The sequence below is a fragment of the Euwallacea fornicatus genome, chromosome 15, assembly GCF_040115645.1.
Source record: "Euwallacea fornicatus isolate EFF26 chromosome 15, ASM4011564v1, whole genome shotgun sequence".
NCBI classification, from domain to species: domain Eukaryota; kingdom Metazoa; phylum Arthropoda; class Insecta; order Coleoptera; family Curculionidae; genus Euwallacea; species Euwallacea fornicatus.
The window spans coordinates 4,299,759-4,319,080 of NC_089555.1; the positions used below are offsets into that span (position 1 = coordinate 4,299,759).

At 43.9% G+C, this 19,322-nt stretch overlaps 1 pseudogene; it reads left to right on the top strand.

Annotated features, from left to right (window-relative positions):
• Window positions 1-12,586: 12,586 nt before the first annotated feature.
• LOC136343757 (uncharacterized) lies at window positions 12,587-13,922 on the top strand (annotated as a pseudogene).
• Window positions 13,923-19,322: the final 5,400 nt, after the last annotated feature.

The following is a 19,322-nucleotide window of genomic DNA, read 5'->3' on the forward strand; positions in this document are numbered from 1 at the left end:
GGACTTCCTTGAGTAGGTTCTTGGCTCCAAGAAAGTTTTATGTGTTGTCACTAAAGATCATGGATGGGTTTCCGCGGCGTGAGATAAAGCTCTTTAGTGTCATTAAAAATGCATCAGTGGACAGATTGCATACCAGTTACGGTCTTCGTTGTCGTGCAGACGAAAATGGCTATATACGACTTTAGAGATTGTGTCTTTTTGAGCTTAGAAGCCTTGACAGTAAATGGATCTCCAAAGCCTACCCCTACCTTGTCGAAAGGGCGAGAGCACACAACCCTTTCTCTAGGCAAGGCTGCCTTGATCTGTTGGATGGTCTGAATAGGAAATCTATGGCAGATCAAGCAGTTTCGTAGTATACGTTTAATTTCGCGTAGACCACCAAGAGGACAAAAACGTAGTCGGAAGTTGAACAAGACATTTTGAAGGCCAGCATGACCTAATCGTATGTGCTCTTGGCATAGTAGCATGCTTACTACATGATTGTTTGAGGAAAGAAGTATTGGGTGTTTCTGTCTGTATGTGATGTCGGAATTTTCCAGACGTGCACCCACATACAGAAAACCTTGCTTGTCCAGAACTTGGTTAAGATATAATTTGGTTTGATTTTTATTTGATACGGGCCTATGGGTGGTAAGTTCCGAAATTTCCTCCGAAAAAATCTGTAACTAGATATGCCTTAATATGTGATCAAGAGCAGAAGTAAGTTCGTGTACAGTCAGGAGACCAGAAAGTTTGTCAGACTTAGCTCTTCAGTTACGTACGAATTGTAATAAAAAAACCATTATTCGCTGCAACTGAGATATATTTTTTTTTATAGAAGTGGGAAAACCTTGTAAAGCTACCCGGTCTAATGAACTGGTGACCGGGTTATGTGGAATTCACTCCCTGAAGGGAGGTGCCTACCCACTAAAAACCCTCCTCTGTTCACCGTTGTCCCCCCCCCCCCCCGGAACCGCCTAAAGGCATTACTTCAGGGGGGTGGTGGTATCGTGCCTACTAATCCGGCCTAGGTCGGTCCGCTTCGCGGAGGACTTCTCCCTGTAGCACTCGTCGTCTTCCATTCCCTCTCGCACGTTCTGCATTCATGATCTCTATCATTCATGCAAACGCATTCCACTCACATTCCGACTCTACAATTTCGCTGCCGATCACGTTTCTGTCCAATCTGAGTCCGCTCAGCCTGGCTTTCGCGCGATCGGCCTCCCATACTTGACACTCCCATAGCTTGTACTCGGGAGTGTCACTCACACCATTCTTTTCGTTCCCGCAGAACCAGTAGTGGTCACTGCTGTCGACCCCTAGTCGTCGCAGGTATTTCCCGAACACACCGTGCCCGGTGAAGACTTGCGACAGGGTGTAATTGGGCTTAGCCCATTCGCATTAGGACCACTGTCTGACACTGGAGACGAAAACATTCATCCACCCGTCATAGACAGTTCCTTCCTTCTCCCACTCGAACACCATCCATTCTGTCTTTTCGTTCTTATCCTCTTATCCTCTTTCCCATATCATTCTCCTTGCTGCCAGTCTCAGTTTCACAGGAGGGATTTTGGCCAGGACCAACACCGCTTTGTCCGGATCTGTCCTGTAAGCAGACGCCACCCTGAACGCGATCTGTGTATTCGCCCGCTCCAGGATGGCGTTGTACTTGCGGTACCCGAGCTCCAATTGCCAAATAGGAGTCGCGTAGAGTAGGGCGGATGATGCCGCCATGACCATCACCTGCCTCCTTTCAAAACTCAGTCCGTTCACACTTGGGAGAATGCCTTCAAATTTTTGGACGATCCTCCCTACCTTGTCGGCTGTTCGATGGGCGTGCTCGCCAAAGTGGGCATTCCTGCCGAACCACACCCCCAGGTACTTCACGCACTCGCTCGTTTCATACCTGACCCCTTCTACCACTAGACTCATGCTTGTCAGCTTGCGCTGTCCGGCCAGGAGCACCATCTCCGTCTTGTCTGTCGCCACGGTTAGGCCTTTCATACGGAACGTGTCCGAAACCAGTTCCATGGCACGCCTGACTCTCGCCTCCAGGATTTCCCCGTTCCTTGCCTCCGCCACCAACGTCAGGTCGTCCGCGTACGCCAACGAAGTGACGCCCTTTGGATAACTCACCGTCAACAGCTCATCGTAGAACCGGTTCCACAAGACAGGACCTAGAAAGGACCCCTGAGGAATCCTACACGACAACTCACGGAACATCCCGTTAGGCAACACCAGAAAACGATCTTCCAGGTACGATTGCACTACGTCAATCAAGTACCTGCTAACCTATGACCTCCTCATCATTTGGACGATGAGGTCCTAGGGCGCCGAATTAAAGGCATTCCGGACATCTATCGTTACCATAACACAGTGTCCTCGGTGCGTGTAATTCTTTCTCTCGATCCCCTCTACTATTCGCATGACCGCTTCCATGACGCCCATGGTGCTCCTGCCTTTCACAAATCCAAACTGCCGCTCGTTTATCATGCCGTGCGCAGTCGCTTCTTCCAGAAGTCTGGCCTTAATCACCTTTCCGAGTCCGTCAATAAGACAGATGGACCGGTAGCCGGGCTCCGCATTCGGATCACGCTTTGGCTTCTCCACCAGAACGAGTCGAGCCCTTTTCCAGGCCTTGGGGAACTCTCCCGAGGTCAAGATGCCCGTGGCGCAATCCTCCATACCTTGGGGCACAGCCCCGAGATACAGCTTCAAGACCTCGTTCGGGATCCCGTCCAACTCTGGAGCCTTGCGGCTCTTAAGGCTCCCGACCGCCTGGCAGATCTCCTCCGTCGTGATCCGAGGTACGTCCTCACGTCCTGACCTCTTTGTCGCCCATCTGACCCTTTCCTTTGCCGAGAAAAGTTGGTCCACCTTGCGAACCATTTCTACTTCTGGGGGATGACTTCGCTTGAGGTGCCCAAGCTTCCCGGCCACGATCTTGTAACCAAGATCCTAGTCATCCGTCTCCAGGTCCGCACACAGCCTCTTCCAAGCCTTCCTCTTAGCGTTCCGTATGGATGCCCTCAAGGCCTTTCGCGTCTCAACTAATTCATTCTTACATCTCTCTCGCTCGATCGCAGGGTTCCTGCCTCTCACTCTCGTGATCCGCTGCCGGGCACGCACACACGTTTGTCTCAGATTCGCAATCTCATCATTCCCCCAGTACGCAGCCTTTCGCGCACCTTGTCCACCTGCATTCTTCTTTCGGAAACATTCGTCGCAGACACGACTGATTTCCTTCTGTATTCGATGCGGATCTTCAGCCGCGCCCACGTCCTTTCTCTTTGCCACGTACCGTCACTCTCGCTTCAATCCACATGCATTAACAATCCAACCACTACTATCCACTTTTTCACACTCAACACTTGCGCGTTGTGCGTCTCCCCCTCTCCTAATGGAGGAGACGTACCGGTGCCCACTGCCACTCTCCGACTCGCTCTTCGCGCGCCACTCCCTAACCATACTTCACGCAGTCACACCAGCCATGGTGATGTCAATCAACGAACTCTCATTCCTGGTACCGAAGGTCCTCTCCCGCCCAACGTTGAGAGGGGTAAACTCACAGGCGTCCAGAAACTCATCCAAGATCAGGCCATAGGCATTTCGCGCGTCGGTGCCGAAACGTGCACTTTTGGCATTTCGGTCCTCAGCGAGTTTGACCCTCCTACCATCCATCCCCCGGACATACCCTTCTAACCTCCTGACGAAGGCAGCAAAATAGGCCGCCCTTCCTGTTCGTGGAGAAGTTCATCGGGATCAGGGTGATCCATCCCTGCTCCACCGTGACAAAGGTCCGCCCCTTGTGGATTGATTCCACCCTAACATGGTCGGCTAGCCATATGAAGGAGTCATCGCACCGACCCCAGATATCGTTCCCTTTCGCCTTGTTCGGGGTCTTGTCTCAGTTCATGGTCGATTCCTCTATTTTTGATCATCTGGCTCAGTAGGGCGGTAGCCAATCGCTTCCTGTCCAGGTTGATCTGGAGGAATTGGAGTCCGCTAATTTGAAAACTATGGCTCCATACAGCTAAATCACTTTGTTCACTCACCTGATTAGTCCTCTACACCGCCGATTGGTCCCTATTGGTCGGCGCCGTCCGACTCCTTATTTTCCATCCTCTCTTCGGTGGAGAATGGGGAGTCGTGCTCATCGTCCGCACTGAGATCCCTCCCTCTCTTAATAGGAGGGAGGGACCGCGTGTCCGCACTTCCACTCGCCACTTCCCTCTCCCTCGCCCCACCCACTAGCGGAGAGGAAGAGCGGGCACTACGCGCACCACTATAACTCTCCTTCCCTCCTTCAAAGAAGGGAGTATCGGACGTTTTTCTGCCGCGCCTCCTGTTGGGACCCTTGTCCTCGTCACCTCCCTTGGGCGGAGAGGGAGAGCGGTCACCCTTCCCTTTTGTTGCCCGCAAGGGCGTGGACTTAAGAGATTTTTTGGCTCCTCCCTCACAATTAGGATCACCCGCGCTGTGGCCGTCTGCATCGCAGAGGGGGCAATACCGGGAGTTTTTATACTCCACGGCCCTGTGCCCCTCCTTGGCGTATCTGGCGCACTGGCTTGTCCAATCCACGCTCTTGCACGCACTGGCCTTATGGCTCACACCCAAGCACCCATAGCAGCGCCCGGAGTCCCTCAGCTCCCTAAGTCAGCATCTGCTGATGCCAACCCGGACCTCGGCGACCTTCCGGACCCCCCCCCCCCCCAATTATCCGCATGGTGGTGGTTGGGCAGGCCGACCATCTTTATCCTGCTCGGCGTAAGCGCGGCCGCGGAAGCTATCGCGTCTACCACTTCTTCCTTCGTAGAAATGGCATCCAAGTTGGCCACCTAAAAAGTGACGGACCTGGACCCAAGACCGATTCGAGCCCACCCCGCCCCAAATCCACGGTCGAGGATTGAGCAGATCTTTTCCCCTCCCCTTTGGCAGCACTAGTAGAGGAGCTCGCCTTTGCAGGTCTCTCTGACCCTGCCGACATTAATCCGTGTCCCGCTGTCACATACGAGCTGACATATCCTTTTTAGGGTGTCATTATAGGTGGTGCCTTCGCCTTGGAGATGAACGCCACCTTTTTGTCCCTCCCTCTGCTTTTACCGTATATAGTATTACCCTTGGGGCGTTATTCCGATCCATGGTCGCCATTTTTGTGACCCTACGGAAGTCACAGGGTTTGGCCCCGGGGACCATCGGGATAACGACTCGGGTTTTCCCCTCTGCCCTCATGGAGTCGAGAAGCTCCCGGATTGCGCCGAGAACCTCTCGAGGGCCTGTGCTCCTCAGTTCCTTTAGAAACACGAACGGCTCCCGTGTCTCAAGTTTCCCTCCTCTGTACATGGTGCACACCTGGCGCAGAAAAGGGATCCTTCCCTCCCATTCTCCACACTCAGCGTCGTCCAGCTCTCCCAGTTCCGGAAAAAGTTACAATACTTTCTTCCTGAGAAGGCTGAACCCCGCTCCCACAATAACACCGAGGTCCGCCCCGTTCCCGTATTTAAACGGGTTCCTCTAGCGGACCTCTGTGGCAGTATACACCCCCGTCTCCCACTGCTCTTTCAGCGCCAAGGACAGCCTTTCATAATTACAAGCTGCCCGTTCCTGCGACGTTAGAGCTTCCCCTTATTTGCTTCTCCGTCTTGGTCTGGTAACCGACAGAGACAGAAGAGCATGCTCCTCCCTGTTTTCCCTCTCCTAACTCCGTACATCCGTCGGTTTGTGTGTCCGCGTCGTATGTCAGTTTTTTGAAGTTCTCATAGCGGTTCTTCTCAAGTCACTGCTTGACGATGCCCCGTTCGAAAACGTCCGTCTGCTTGCGCAGCATCAGCGCGATGTCCTTGATATCGCTCTGGGTGTTGCGCACTATTTTTCTCTCGAGCTCGGAGACAAGCTTCTGGCGCATGGCTTCGTCGACGAGAAAAGTCTTCGGGCTCTCCTTCTTTTTGTAAGCCCCTTTTTCGCAAAGAAAGGATGTGTCTTCCGCCTTCCTCTTCGGTCCTGTCGATGTCACCTCCTTTTCTTGCATGTAATAGAATCCCATGGTAGAGTCCGAGGGACGTCGCTCCATGTGCATTTTACGCAACAACATTAAGCGGGTTTGCCCCTCCCTCCTAGAATCCTTGGGGGTAGCACCAGCCACCAGGGCTCTTACTCGGTCGGAGCTAGCGGCGGGATTGTCACCCGCCTGAGGTAACACATAATGACCCTCGCTCATCATGATTTTTGTGTCTCTCTTTGTTTCAGCGACTCCCCGGTTAACTTCCTCTCCCCAGAAAAAGTCGGAGTACTGACGGCCGCACTAAGCGCCCCCACCACGACAAGGTGGAGACGCCACGGGGGGGAAACCGAGATATACTAGAAAATTTTGAAAATAACTGAGTCCAAAGACAAGTGGTGGAAATTTCTTCTAAATTGGCAAGTGTCACCTTTTGTTCTTCAATCGGATTGACAAGATCGAATGCGGGAATAAAGGACCTTAAATCGAGACTAGAGACATGTTAAAAATAGGGACGTGTCCACCAAAGCTGAGAATTTTCAATATCTTGAGGTAATACTGTACGTGATAACAGATCTGCTGTGTTATGAGCAGATTTAATATGATACTATTGCCAATTTTGGGATAGTTGAATTTTCAAGACTCGCTTTCTTCGAGTAGGGGTTGATTGAGTTGTTGATCCCAATCAATTCCGGATAACCAAAGTTTTTCATGATTATTTTTCCAAGAACAATTATGGTGCCAATTAAGCCGAGGGGATCAAACATTTGTGCTAATGTTGATAGTACTTCTCTTTTTGTAGTGAGTGACGTGGGTTTAATGTTAAGCAATGTTATTGAGAAGTAATCTTCAGTCGAGTTCCAGGATAATCCTAAGATTTTATTGGAGACATTTTCAATTTTAATGTCGTATTGAGTTTGAGTGGGAAGAGGGAATATTTTTCGCCAGAAATCAGAGTGATTTGTGCATCATTTTTGCAGGGTGAATCCAGCAGAATTTAGTAGATGATTAAACTACAGAGTACAGGTGTTTAAATTCAGAATATTCGTTACACCCTGTAAGAATGTTATCAACATAACACTGTTGTAATAACGATTCAGCGGCGCAGGGATATTTTGAATGATTCTGAAGGGCTACTTCTTTTAAGACCTGCGTAGCAAGGTAGGGAGCACTTCTTGCCCCGTAAGTGACAATGTTTAATTCAATACATTTTAAGGGTGCATTAGGGTCATTGCACCAGAGACTGTTTTGTACAAATCTATGATCAGGATGGATCTCAGTGTGTTTGTAAATTTGTGCAATGTCCGTAGTTACAGCATAGAGGAATGTCCTAAAACGAGTAAGAATGTCAAACAGATCAGATTGTACCTAAGGTCTCTTCAAAGTTAGGCCATTTAGCGAGTATCCTAAGGTTGATACTACAAAGCCATCAAAAACAACCCGAAATTTGGTTGAGTTACTGTTGTCCTTTATTACGCAGTAGTGGGGCAAAAAATACTTGTTTTCTCCATTGCTATTTTGGAGTTCGAATGGGACATATATATTTTTTTTAATGTAGAAGAGAAAAACCTTCCAAAGGTACCCGATCTAGTTGCCTGGCGACCGCGTTATGTGGGATTCGCCTCACCCCCTGCGCCAGAGAGGAGAGACGCCTACCCACTAAAAAACTCCCCTGTCTTCGTCCGGAGTCCCATCCCGTACCGCCACAGGAGCATTTCTTCGGGTGGGGGACGAGGTAGTGTGCTTCGACGTTTGGACTGCCGACTCTTGTTAGATTGCTTCGTCGGCGCGATCACGTAGGTTCCTCGTGTAGAGACTCTTTTGCCTCATTATAGACTTCAACATGCACGTGACAGCGTTCCACGTGTCACTATTTCTCATCAGCATCATCGCCACATTCTCCTTTGTTATGCTTATTCCGCACGCGGTCTTAGCCCTCCTCATGTGTTCCGTGAATTCGGTACACAGAACACGGTGTGCTTCGGAGTGTGAGTGGGACACACTTGGCATGATTTAGGCGGGCATACTCCTCGAAAAAAAAACACGAATAGTCAACCTTTAATCGGGGATTTTTACAAAACCGCCTTTCAAGATTAAGAAATCGTTTTTTGGTCATGTTGAATAAATCTCCTAATTTTCGGATTTCATTGGGTGATTTAAAGTGTAGATCAACTTGAAACCTGCCATTTTTTACTACTTTGGTAGTGGTAACAAAAATGTCGTCGGCCAATTGCTCGTCGAGGGTTGAGGTTTTCATAAAGAGAGTGTCCTTGATTAGGCCAGGGGCTTCCTGAGTTCCTGCCTAACAGTAGTGACTGCCTCACTAGGCACCCACAGAGGAATCCAAATACGCTGGTGAGGTTTCTTAGTTGATTCGAAGGACCAGACGGGCTACCGTCATAAAGTAATGGGGTTCCAAAGATTCGAGAAATGATATACTCGGTTCCACAAGTTACCTTGAATTTAATGACAGACTAGTTGAATTACAGGGTGAGTTGTGACTAACTTATTAACAATATTGCCCGTGTGTGGGGTTTTATGGCAACGAGAGCTAGAGAGGTTTGTTGTTTTCGCGACGGGATGAAAAACGGTTCTGGTTTTGCTCCAAGAGGAGTTCGTGCCCCTTCCCGCAAAGGACGCAGGTTCCCGAGTTTGGGTTCCCACGATTCCATGAGAAAGTCGCCACCTTGATGCTTTCACACCATTACCTTATCGCTAACACCCTCTGGTTCATGTCCACTTGCGCGTGTGTTGCCACATTTCATCCTAATTTACTACTGCCCTTAATGTGTTTGGGCAATTTGCACTTCATAAATCAGGGTGAATGTGCACCAGATGAGAGGTGATTATCGCGGTACCCATGGTTTGGCACCCAGTGGTATGTCGAGCTTTTGTTTCTGGTTTCTCTCTTTACCAGATTTATTACCCAGATGTTAGGGCAATACGTGAGAGCGATTTTTATGTTGGAGTTTTTCCAACAGTCCTCAATAGTTCAAAATTTAATGAAGGCGTTATTAAGGCCAACATTGGACAATAGTGATACACAATTTTCTGATGGTGACAGAACAGTGTGGGTTGCTTACGATACAATATTGGGTTGAGGTGGAATGCTGCCCGCGATTATCCAACTTAACTCAGTGTTTTGCAAATGTGGAAGTTTTTTTCCGAGTTTGAAACATTCAGGGTGCATAAAGTCATAATATACGTCGGCTCTGAGAAGAATATCTATGTCGGAGGGAGTGTAATATGTGGGATCAGTTAAAGTAAGGTGACCTGGAATTCTGATTAAACGGAGATTAATTTTAACTTGAGGAAGTGGACATGTGATTTTCTTCAGAATTGCACAGGGAACCACGATTCTTTGACCTTGCTCAACATTGAAAAAGATGCAAATGTCTATAATTTTGTTTGACATCGCAGTATTTTGCGTTATTCCGGAAATGTGCAATGTGCGTTCGTAGGGCGTGTAACGTAATTTTTCCACTTAGTAGGTGGTTATGAAGGAGGTTTGAATCCCAGAGTCAAGCAGTATTTTTGCTTGAACAGGAGTTCCGTCGAGAGCGTATAGAGTGACAGTAGTTGTTGCCAATAATACCTTGACAACCCTTGGTAGATAGGGCAGAGAGAGAAGTGCAACCGTATGAGGTTTGGAGAGAAGGAGTACAAGTGAGATCTTGATTGATCATCTGAGAATTATTTTCTCGCTATGATTCCTGATTCGGGAATAGAGTGCTTGCCTGATATTAGCGAGAGTGAATTTGTTGGCCGTTCTTTGAAACTGGTGCAGTATTATTTCTGCTGGTGTTCGACATTGACTGAGCATGAGTGTTGGTCGAATTAGTGTGAGCGGTTTGACTATTAGAATTTGGTATGTATAGTAAAGTGTGGTGTCTTTTAAAACACACATAAGCAGAAGTGGCGTGTTTTGTGCCCAAGTAGTTTGTGCATAATTGTCTTGAATGAATGAAATTTAATTTTTCATGATTTGGCAAATTCTTGAATCCTTGGCATGAGTAAATACGGTGATCGTTTTCTGAGCAAAACATGCACCGCTTATTCACATTTAAAAGGTTGGCTTATGAGGCAGATAGAGTCTGAACATTGCCAGATAAATAAGAGCGTTTTTGTGAGGTTTTTACTTGAGTGGGTGAGGGCATTAGTGACCTTTGGTTAGGTCTTTTAAAGGTTATCTGAGAGGTATGGAACTTTTCTAGGACTGTGCAACGTCTCTCTAGGAATTTAAAGAATTCATCGATTTTGAGTAAGTTTTTCAAGTTTCCTTCAGATTCAAATCTCTTGCGGGTGTCAAAATTTAATTTTCTTTCTAAAATATTCAACAGTAGCAAATCCCAATGCTCGACTGGACATTTGAGATTTTTCAAAGATTCTATGCTTCTCTTGCAACTCGTGATGAAGTCTCTAAGTGTGATAGCAGTGCATTTTTGTAAATTTGGAAAGTCAATTAGGGAATTTACTAGTTAATTAATTCTGATACCCATCTACAAGTATATCCAGGGCAATCTGAAAGTTATCATCTGTTAGGTTCAAGGCCTCAATTAGCTTGAGCGGTTTTTCCTTCAGAAACGTCTTCAGGTATATAAATTTTTGAATGTTTGATAATCCTATATTATCTATGATGAGGGCAGAGAAGTGGAAAAATGACTCCCATTCGGAAAAAATTCCTGAGAATTGTGAAATATTGATTTCTGGAAATTTAACTGTTTGTGCCATTGGGTTAATTATTTGTTGTTTTTTAACAATTGCGGATTCAGGCGTAGCATCACATGTACTTAATGGCGATAAAGAGTCTATACAATTCTTAATTTCTGCTAAGGCGTTGAAATATTTACCCTCGAACTCATCTCTATTCTCATTATCAGTGTTATTACTATTTAACAGCTCTATCTGATCCTGAGCAATTGAGTATGTGTTAAAGACCTTACGTAAATGTTCCTACTTAACGTTAAAGGCATTAATTTCAGATTCAGAGTCTTTATATTTTGACAATCAATTTGTTGTCCGTGTTAAAGAAGCCTTAGCAGATTTTCGAAAAACCCTTAACCTATTCATGATAACTAATTATTTAGAGTTAAAAAAAGTAAAAAATAAAAAATAAAAAAATAAAATTTAAAGATTAATGAACAAAAAGAACAGAAAAGTACATAAACAAAATTGCAAGTATGAGAGGCACTCACTTAGATTTGTCCGTTACGAGTGTCTTCTATTCTGCTCCAAATGTGTCTCCTGCTATCAGACTTGGATGTCGTGGGTGTTGCTGGTTCCTATCCAGGAGGCATATAGTTGACAGAACTTTATCCGGCTCGAAGGACCAAATGAACGAGGCAAGTTTGCTGTCGCTTGCTGTCTCACCCCAGACACAAGGGGGGCACAGTTGGTTGGCAGTGCCGAGGTAAACTGTATCTCTTTTGTGTAGATTTTATTTTGTTCGAAGGACCACAGCTTATGTGGCGCTGAACCGGTGCAGAACAAACATACTTGATAACAACACACTTATATTTATTTAACTAAATGTCCAACACTATTTCACAAGTGACAAAGATCATAACAAAATATGAAATTAGGGTTAACTAGAAAACCACTAGCGACCACCGATAATCAAAAACCTTTGACAATCGGGAGTTTTTTTTGGAATAGGGCAAATGTTATGTGCGAATTGAGAGCAGTATTGACATCCTACTAATACTGTAGGAGTATATAGAGAGAATTGGAGAGGTGTTGAAGAGGCGTTGCGTCTTGTGTGAGAGACTATATGAGACTGCACTAAATTTTAATTTTTACCACCTCATAGTCATACCAATTAGTGTGAATTATTACTGCAGAGGAATAAGGATTGCTTATCAATACGGTACCATGAAGGTGTGAGAAAAATTATATGTGAAAAGAGTGTGGAATGTGTAAGCATTTTAATAATTGAAACACTGCCCTTAAAAATGATTAAGAAGGGTTTACGTTGGCAAAAAAAAGAAATTTAATACTAGATAAAGATGTTAGGTATTTTCCCAACAATCTCTCGGGCTTCAATATGGATTGGCATTGAAGTAATTTAAAATTATCTGGTTTGTTCGAGGCTCGCGATTTAATTGCTGATTCAGTACTCTTATAATCTTCTCACAATGATTAAAATATCTGTTAATATTGGGAACCGTTACATGGCTAATATTGTGCTCTACGCGTTGTCGATTGAATTCGTTTGTTACTTCATGAAAAGTACATGTCCCATCACCAATTAATCTTATTATTTCAGTTTTTTCTTGCAATGAATACTACATTTTTACAGCTATTGAACTCTGACAAATTGTTGATATTACGAATTGCAAACACTCAAATAGCACCTGACAGTTGATATGCATAAAAAATAATTTTGGTTTTTATAACACAGTTAATTTGTGTATAACCCCTTCACTACGTATTGCATATTGCAAAGAAAAATGAAGTCAAATACGGATTTCAAATTATCTGTTTAATATTTTAAATAGGTTCGAGGTTGGGGTTCACGGAGTGTGGACGCGTGTTTAGTGTAAACATTTAAACATATTGAGACTTCATCTACTGGAAAAAAAAACATTAGAAAAATTCCAAGAACTCGTATATACTCAGATATCGAACACGACGACTGAAGACGATGCCGGGGCCCTTCAAAAGAAGGATGTACCCCGGGAGCTCCCAAGAATCCGAATTGGACCAAACGTCCCAGGATGAGGGCTTTCAAAGTCCTAAAACAAAAAAAAGGGGGCAGAAGGCCCAACTCCAACTCGGCATCAAACCTAACAGCCCCAACTAACGAAAAAAAAAGACCAGCATTGGACCGGCCCACAATCAACCCCAACATCAGGACAATCGTAAGCAAAACACTAAACCACCAACAACAACACTACAAAACATATTCCCATTCAATTAGTATCACAACAATCAATCTAATATCTAGAGTTGAGTTTGCGCTACTATGGGAAGAACACACACCTAACCACAAAGACATAACCATCAAACAAGAGAAAAAGTTCCTGCTGAAAACCAACGATGACAAAAAAGCCATAGAGACCCTTCAACATCTCACAAAAAGCAAAATAATAGCCCTCTACAAAATGCTAGCCAATTCAATCAAAACAACACCAACAACAAACCAAAACAGGCAAATTCTACCGTCATACTCGGTCGTAGCTACAGGGATCGACCAAGAAATTACCGACGACAGGTTTTTGAAAAACCTCGAAAAACAAGGACTCCAAATCAAATTCTGCAAAAGAATCATATCGAGACAGAGAGGGACACCCACACTCATGATGAGACTCATAACAGGAGATATAAAGTCATATGAGAGACTTATGAACGAGCGCACCATCTACTTTCTGGGTCGAGTCTTCAGAATTGTAGAAAGCAAGCCACTAGCATCTATTCCTGCACCATGCAGTCGATGCAATTTATTTGACCACAGTACAGAAGACTGCAAAAAACCAACAAAATGCAACAAATATTAAGGACCGCATGCAACAACAGCATGCAAGTCACCGCTACCGGTGAGATCCGCCTCATGTAACTCGGACGACCATGTAGCGTGGAGCATGAGATGCCCAAAAAGACCGACAGTTCCAATTGAGGGAATTCCTAACGTTAGGATAAAACGTCTCAACAGGAGGCCGACGTGCCGAGGTCAATAACAGAAACAAGTAGAATCCACCGGCCGGTAACAACACACGATTATGTAATTAACAAATACAAACACCAATTAAACAAATCAAACAATAATAATAGAGAGGAATTTCTAAAAAAGTTGCGGAAAAAATTCGTCGAAGACTTTGACGTCGACATGTCGGTCGTGTTCTTTGGCAATCACATATATAGTTGTGGTCAAAATAATAAAAGCGGTAGTGTTGAATTTCAATATATTATCGCCAAATATTTAATAAATAAATTACATACTTTGTGATGTATCACCAATATAGAGTAACGTGTGCTCATGGAAAAAAATGTATAAAAAATAAAAATTATTCAAAACCACAAACATTACAATATTTATTTAAAAAAATATTAAATTTTTCATGGCCAATAAAATAAGAGTATACACTTCTTTTGAGAAAAAAAAATTGTGAACATGAACTTTCAACAAAAAAAAACAAATATACTTTAGTATTTCGTAACGTGTCCCTTTTGCTTAATTAGGGCGGTGCATCGCTTGCGCATAGAATCAATTAGCTTTTGACAAAGCTCTACCGATGTGGCGTACCAGATTTTTTGAACCTCTTCCCACAAAAGCCTTTTATTCGAAGTTTTGTTATCTGCAAGTTGTTCTTTTAAATACTTCCATAGGTTTTCAATTGGATTCATGTCAGGTGATTGCGACGGCCAGGGCAACACTTCAATTTTATTTGTTACGAACCACTGTTTCACAACTTTGACGATATGTTTCGGGTCGTTATCGTGTTGATAGATCCAATTTAGGGGCATATTAATTTCGGCGTAGGGAAGCATAACAGTTTCCAGTATATCCATATAAATTTCTTTAGTCATGTTTTCTTTAATCAGATATAGCGGACCTACACCATTATAAGAAAAGCAGCCTCACAATTTGATGTTTCCTCCACCATTTTTCACAGTTGGTAAGGTATTCCCAGAATTTAGTTCTTCATTTTTACATCGTCTAACATACCGTTTTCCATCGGATCCAAACAAATTTATTTTGGTTTCATCACTAAATAAAATGTTTTTCCAGTTACGATTGTAATTCTCTTTTAAGTTGGATTTAGCAAATTCTAATCTTTGCTTGATGTTCTTCTTGCTCAAATGCGGAACTTTTTCTGCCACTCTCCCATGAAGATTCATCTCTTGTAAGCGTCTTCTTACAGTTCTTGTACTGATTGGTAGGTCCAGATCTCGTTTAATGCCAAAAGATGTAGAAAAAGAATTTTTTACTGCTTTTCTTACAATTCTTCTATCCATAGATTTGCTGCTTTTTCTTGGACGGCCTCTAGTCTCTGTTGATATTTCAGTTAATTTTTGATCCCTCAAAACTTTGGCGATACACATTCGGATCGCTTGATTACATCAGCAATGAATTTGTAAGTTTTGTTCTCACTTCTCAGTTGCAAAATTATACGCTTTTCTTCAGCACTACAGTGCTTTGCACGACCCATGGTGATACTCAAAACTATACTAACGGTTAATAGATAAACGAAGAATTGTAAACAAATAAGATTTACAAAAAATTAATCAACATTCGACCAAAATAAAAATTAAAAACAGAACACTCTTATTTTATTGGCCATGAAAAATTTAATATTTTTTTAAATAAATATTGTAAAGTTTGTGGTTTTGAATAATTTTTATTTTTTATACATTTTTTTTCATGAGTACACGGATTCGTTCACTAGATGTGCGAGAGATCGGACGTGCCTATCAGTGAAAATATCGAAATAGTAAACAAATTCCACTCCCTTCAAAACTATTCTAACAATTTTTTCTGTTTGAAAATATCAACTGTCGACCGGACCACCAGATAAACATAATTTCTTACTGTTCTTATTTAGAGCTCTGCGGCTTTAAGGCCGCAGACTATTGTGCATGAAATCCACCTTCCATCATGGAATCGGAACATTGTCAGCCTCTACCAAGCACCTCCAAATCATCCTCGCAACATCAGAATAGAGTTCCTCCTCTTACTCTGATAAGAAACACCCAATCCCAGGAAAATCAATGGCAGACCGTAACAAGGCCAAACAAAAGATCTAGACAAACCACAAGCCCTGACGAGGAAAACCTCTGCAGCGGAAACAGATTTTCACCTCTACTAGTGGAGGATGACCTCGTACCATCAGGTAACAATGGACCCGCACCAGAAAAAATCAAAAAGCCTCCTCCAATCTATGTCCCCGAAATCAAAGATATAAAAGTTCTGCTAACCAAATTTAACGAAATAGGGATTTCAAACTGTTTCTCATACAAATCGGCAAGCAACCACCAAATCCGTATCTCTCCAAACACCATCGAAGCGTATAGGAAAATCATTCATCTCCTTAAAAGAACGGAAACAAGGTACCACACATACCAACTTAAAGAGGAAAGGGCATTCCGAGTTGTTGTCAGAAATATTCATCCCAGTGCCGCGGAAGAGGACATCAAAACAGAGCTCGAGGAACTAGGACACAACGTCAGGAGCGTTACGAATATCCGGGAGAAGAAATCTAAGCGGCGCCTGCCTCTGTTCTATGTGGACTTGAATCCACAGACTAGCAACAAAGACATCTACAAAATTACACGTCTCCAGCAAGCCATAATAAATATTGAACCACCTAGAAAACCAAAATCAGTAATCCAATGCATACGGTGCCAAGAATATGGCCATTCAAAGAATTACTGCACTAAACCGTTCCGGTGTGTCAAATGCCCAGGCAATCATGAATCTTCTAAATGCACTAAATTAAGCAAATTGTCCTCCAACCTGCACACTATGTAATGGCAATCACCCTGCGAACTACAAGGGATGCCAAGTTTATCAACAAATAATAAGCAAGAAAAACCTACAACAAGCTCAACCCATAATTAATAGTGAGAACCACGAACCTCCCCAAAGACGATACCGTCGAGCATCGGAAAACATCTCATACGCAGACATTGCAAGAAACAATTCTCAAGCCAACTCACCTCCTGCACATCATCCCAACGAGCAAGCTAACCAACCTTCTTCTTCCATGGAACAAGCATTCCAAAGATTAGAAAAAATCTTAACAAAACAATCAGAACAAATGACTTCCCTCATCACACTCCTAACCACCCTAATAAGCAAACTCCATTAAAATTCAACAACACAATCAAATTAGCATTATGGAACTCAAACGGCCTGGCTCAACACCGCCAGGAAGTAGAACTCTTTATCAAAATAAATGACATCGACATCCTCCTAGTATCCGAAACCCACTTCACGGGCCGAACTTATTTCAACATTCCTGGATATAGAATTTATGATACAAAACACCCGGATGGAACAGCCCATGGAGGTACAGCTATTATTATAAAATCTGGTATAACTCATCACGAATTGGCGAAAGTAGAAAAAGATTGCCTTCAGGCAACCAGCTTGTGCATTAAAATGGTAAACAGTCCATTGGCAGTGTCAGTGGTTTACTGCCCACCTCGCCATAATATACCAACGGAAACTTTCGAAGAATATCTAAACTCACTAGAACATAGATATATTTCTGGTGGAGACTACAATGCAAAACACACAAGATGGGGCTCGCGACTTATTACTCCCAGGGGAAGGACTTTGCTCAAATGTATAGAGAAAAACAATTGTTCCACATTAAGTACAGGCGACCCAACATACTGGCCTACAGACATCAACAAAATCCCGGACCTCTTGGACTTTTTCATCACTAAAGGCATTTCCAGCAACTATACTTCGGTTCAATCTAGCTGGGACTTAAACTCTGATCATACTCCGGTCATCCTCACCGTCAGCTCTGAAGTAATCTTCAAACCACAGGATTCAAGACTGTGCAACACTCACACGGACTGGAACTTTCTAGGCACACACCTCGATAAAAACATAAACCTTCAAGTCCCGCTTAAATCCCAAAGCGACATAGATTACGCCATCGAAGAGCTAACGAGATTAATTTATGACGCAGCGCCTAGAGCTACTCCGACCTCCACTAAGCAACTCCATCGAGACAGAACTAATTATCCCAGAGAAATAATGCTACTGATTAGAGACAAAAGAAGGGCTCGAAGAAAGTGGCAGGAAACCCACTGTCCTGAACATAAAATGAAATTAAACAAGCTGGTGAAACTTCTGAAACAGCTACTGGAAGATAGAAGAAATGAGACCCTGCAACATCGACTTCGAAATCTCACTCCTACACATCTAACCAACTATTCTCTATGGAAGGTAACCAAATATCTGAAACAGCCAAAGCAACATAATCCCCCAATTAGATCACACATTGGGTGGGCCAGGAAAAATGAAGACAAAGCTGAGATATTTGCTTCTTATCTGAACAATACCTTCAAACCAAACGATATGGCTTCGGAAAATGAAACCGAACTACTGGCTGAAATCACTAACTTTCTTGACAGCCCACTGCCAATGGACTCTCCCATCCTATGCATCACCCCAGCAGAAATTTGGAACACCATTAACAGCTTAAACAGCAAAAAAGCACCGGGCTACGACTGGATAACGCCGAAAGTCCTCAAAGCGCTCAAGAGAAAGGCCATAATATATATAACCCAGCTATTTAATTGCATCTTGAGAACAAACTGTTATCCTTCTCAATGGAAGATATCTCAAATACTAATGATACAGAAACCAGATAAACCACCTGACCTAGCCACTTCGTATCGGCCAATCAGCCTACTACCTGTGCTGTCTAAAGTGTTTGAAAGACTTCTTCTAAAAAGAATCAAAAAGGAGTTGCCCGAAGAGATCATCCCAGATCACCAATTTGGGTTTCGAGGGAGGCACTCTACAATCGAACAGGTTCATCGGGTATCTCACAAAATCCAGGAAGCCCTTCAGCTAAAACTTGTCTGCTCTGGTGTGTTCCTTGATGTTAGTCAAGCCTTCGACAAAGTATGGCACACGGGGCTGCTATATAAAATAAAGAAGCTCGCACCAAAATTCTTCTTAATAATAAAATCCTACTTAAATAGCCGCCAGTTTTATGTGAGGGTTGGTGACTGTGACTCTCGTTTCTGTGACATCGAGGCCGGAGTCCCACAGGGTTCTGTCTTGGGACCATTCCTGTATTCTCTATATACAGCGGATGCGGTACAAAGCAATGAGGGCATGTTAGCAACTTTTGCCGACGATACAGCTCATCTAACGTGTGATGAAGACCCACAGATTGCAACCCAGAGCACACAGAATTACCTGCATGAACTAGAAAAATGGCTAACTAAATGGAAAATCCGAATAAATTAAACAAAGTCGGTCCACGTCACGTTTTCTCTAGGGCAAGGTTCATGCTCACAAGTGACAATCTTTAATTAACAGATCCCCTAAGCGGATAACGTAAAATACCTGGGCATCCACCTAGACCGTAGACTGACCTGGAAAAAACATATTCTGGCCAAAAGATCCCAACTTAACATCACCACTAGAAGCCTGGCCTGGCTAATAGGATTTCACTCCCAGTTGAGCCTAAACAGCAAAGTCCTTGTTTACAAATGTATAGTCCGACCTATCTGGACATATGGAATTGAACTCTGGGGAACAGCCAGCAATTCAAACGTGGACATTATTCAACGGTTCCAATCAAAAACTCTACGCACGCTAGCAGGAGCTCCATGGTATGTCAGAAACGCCACGTTACATGACGACCTCAACGTG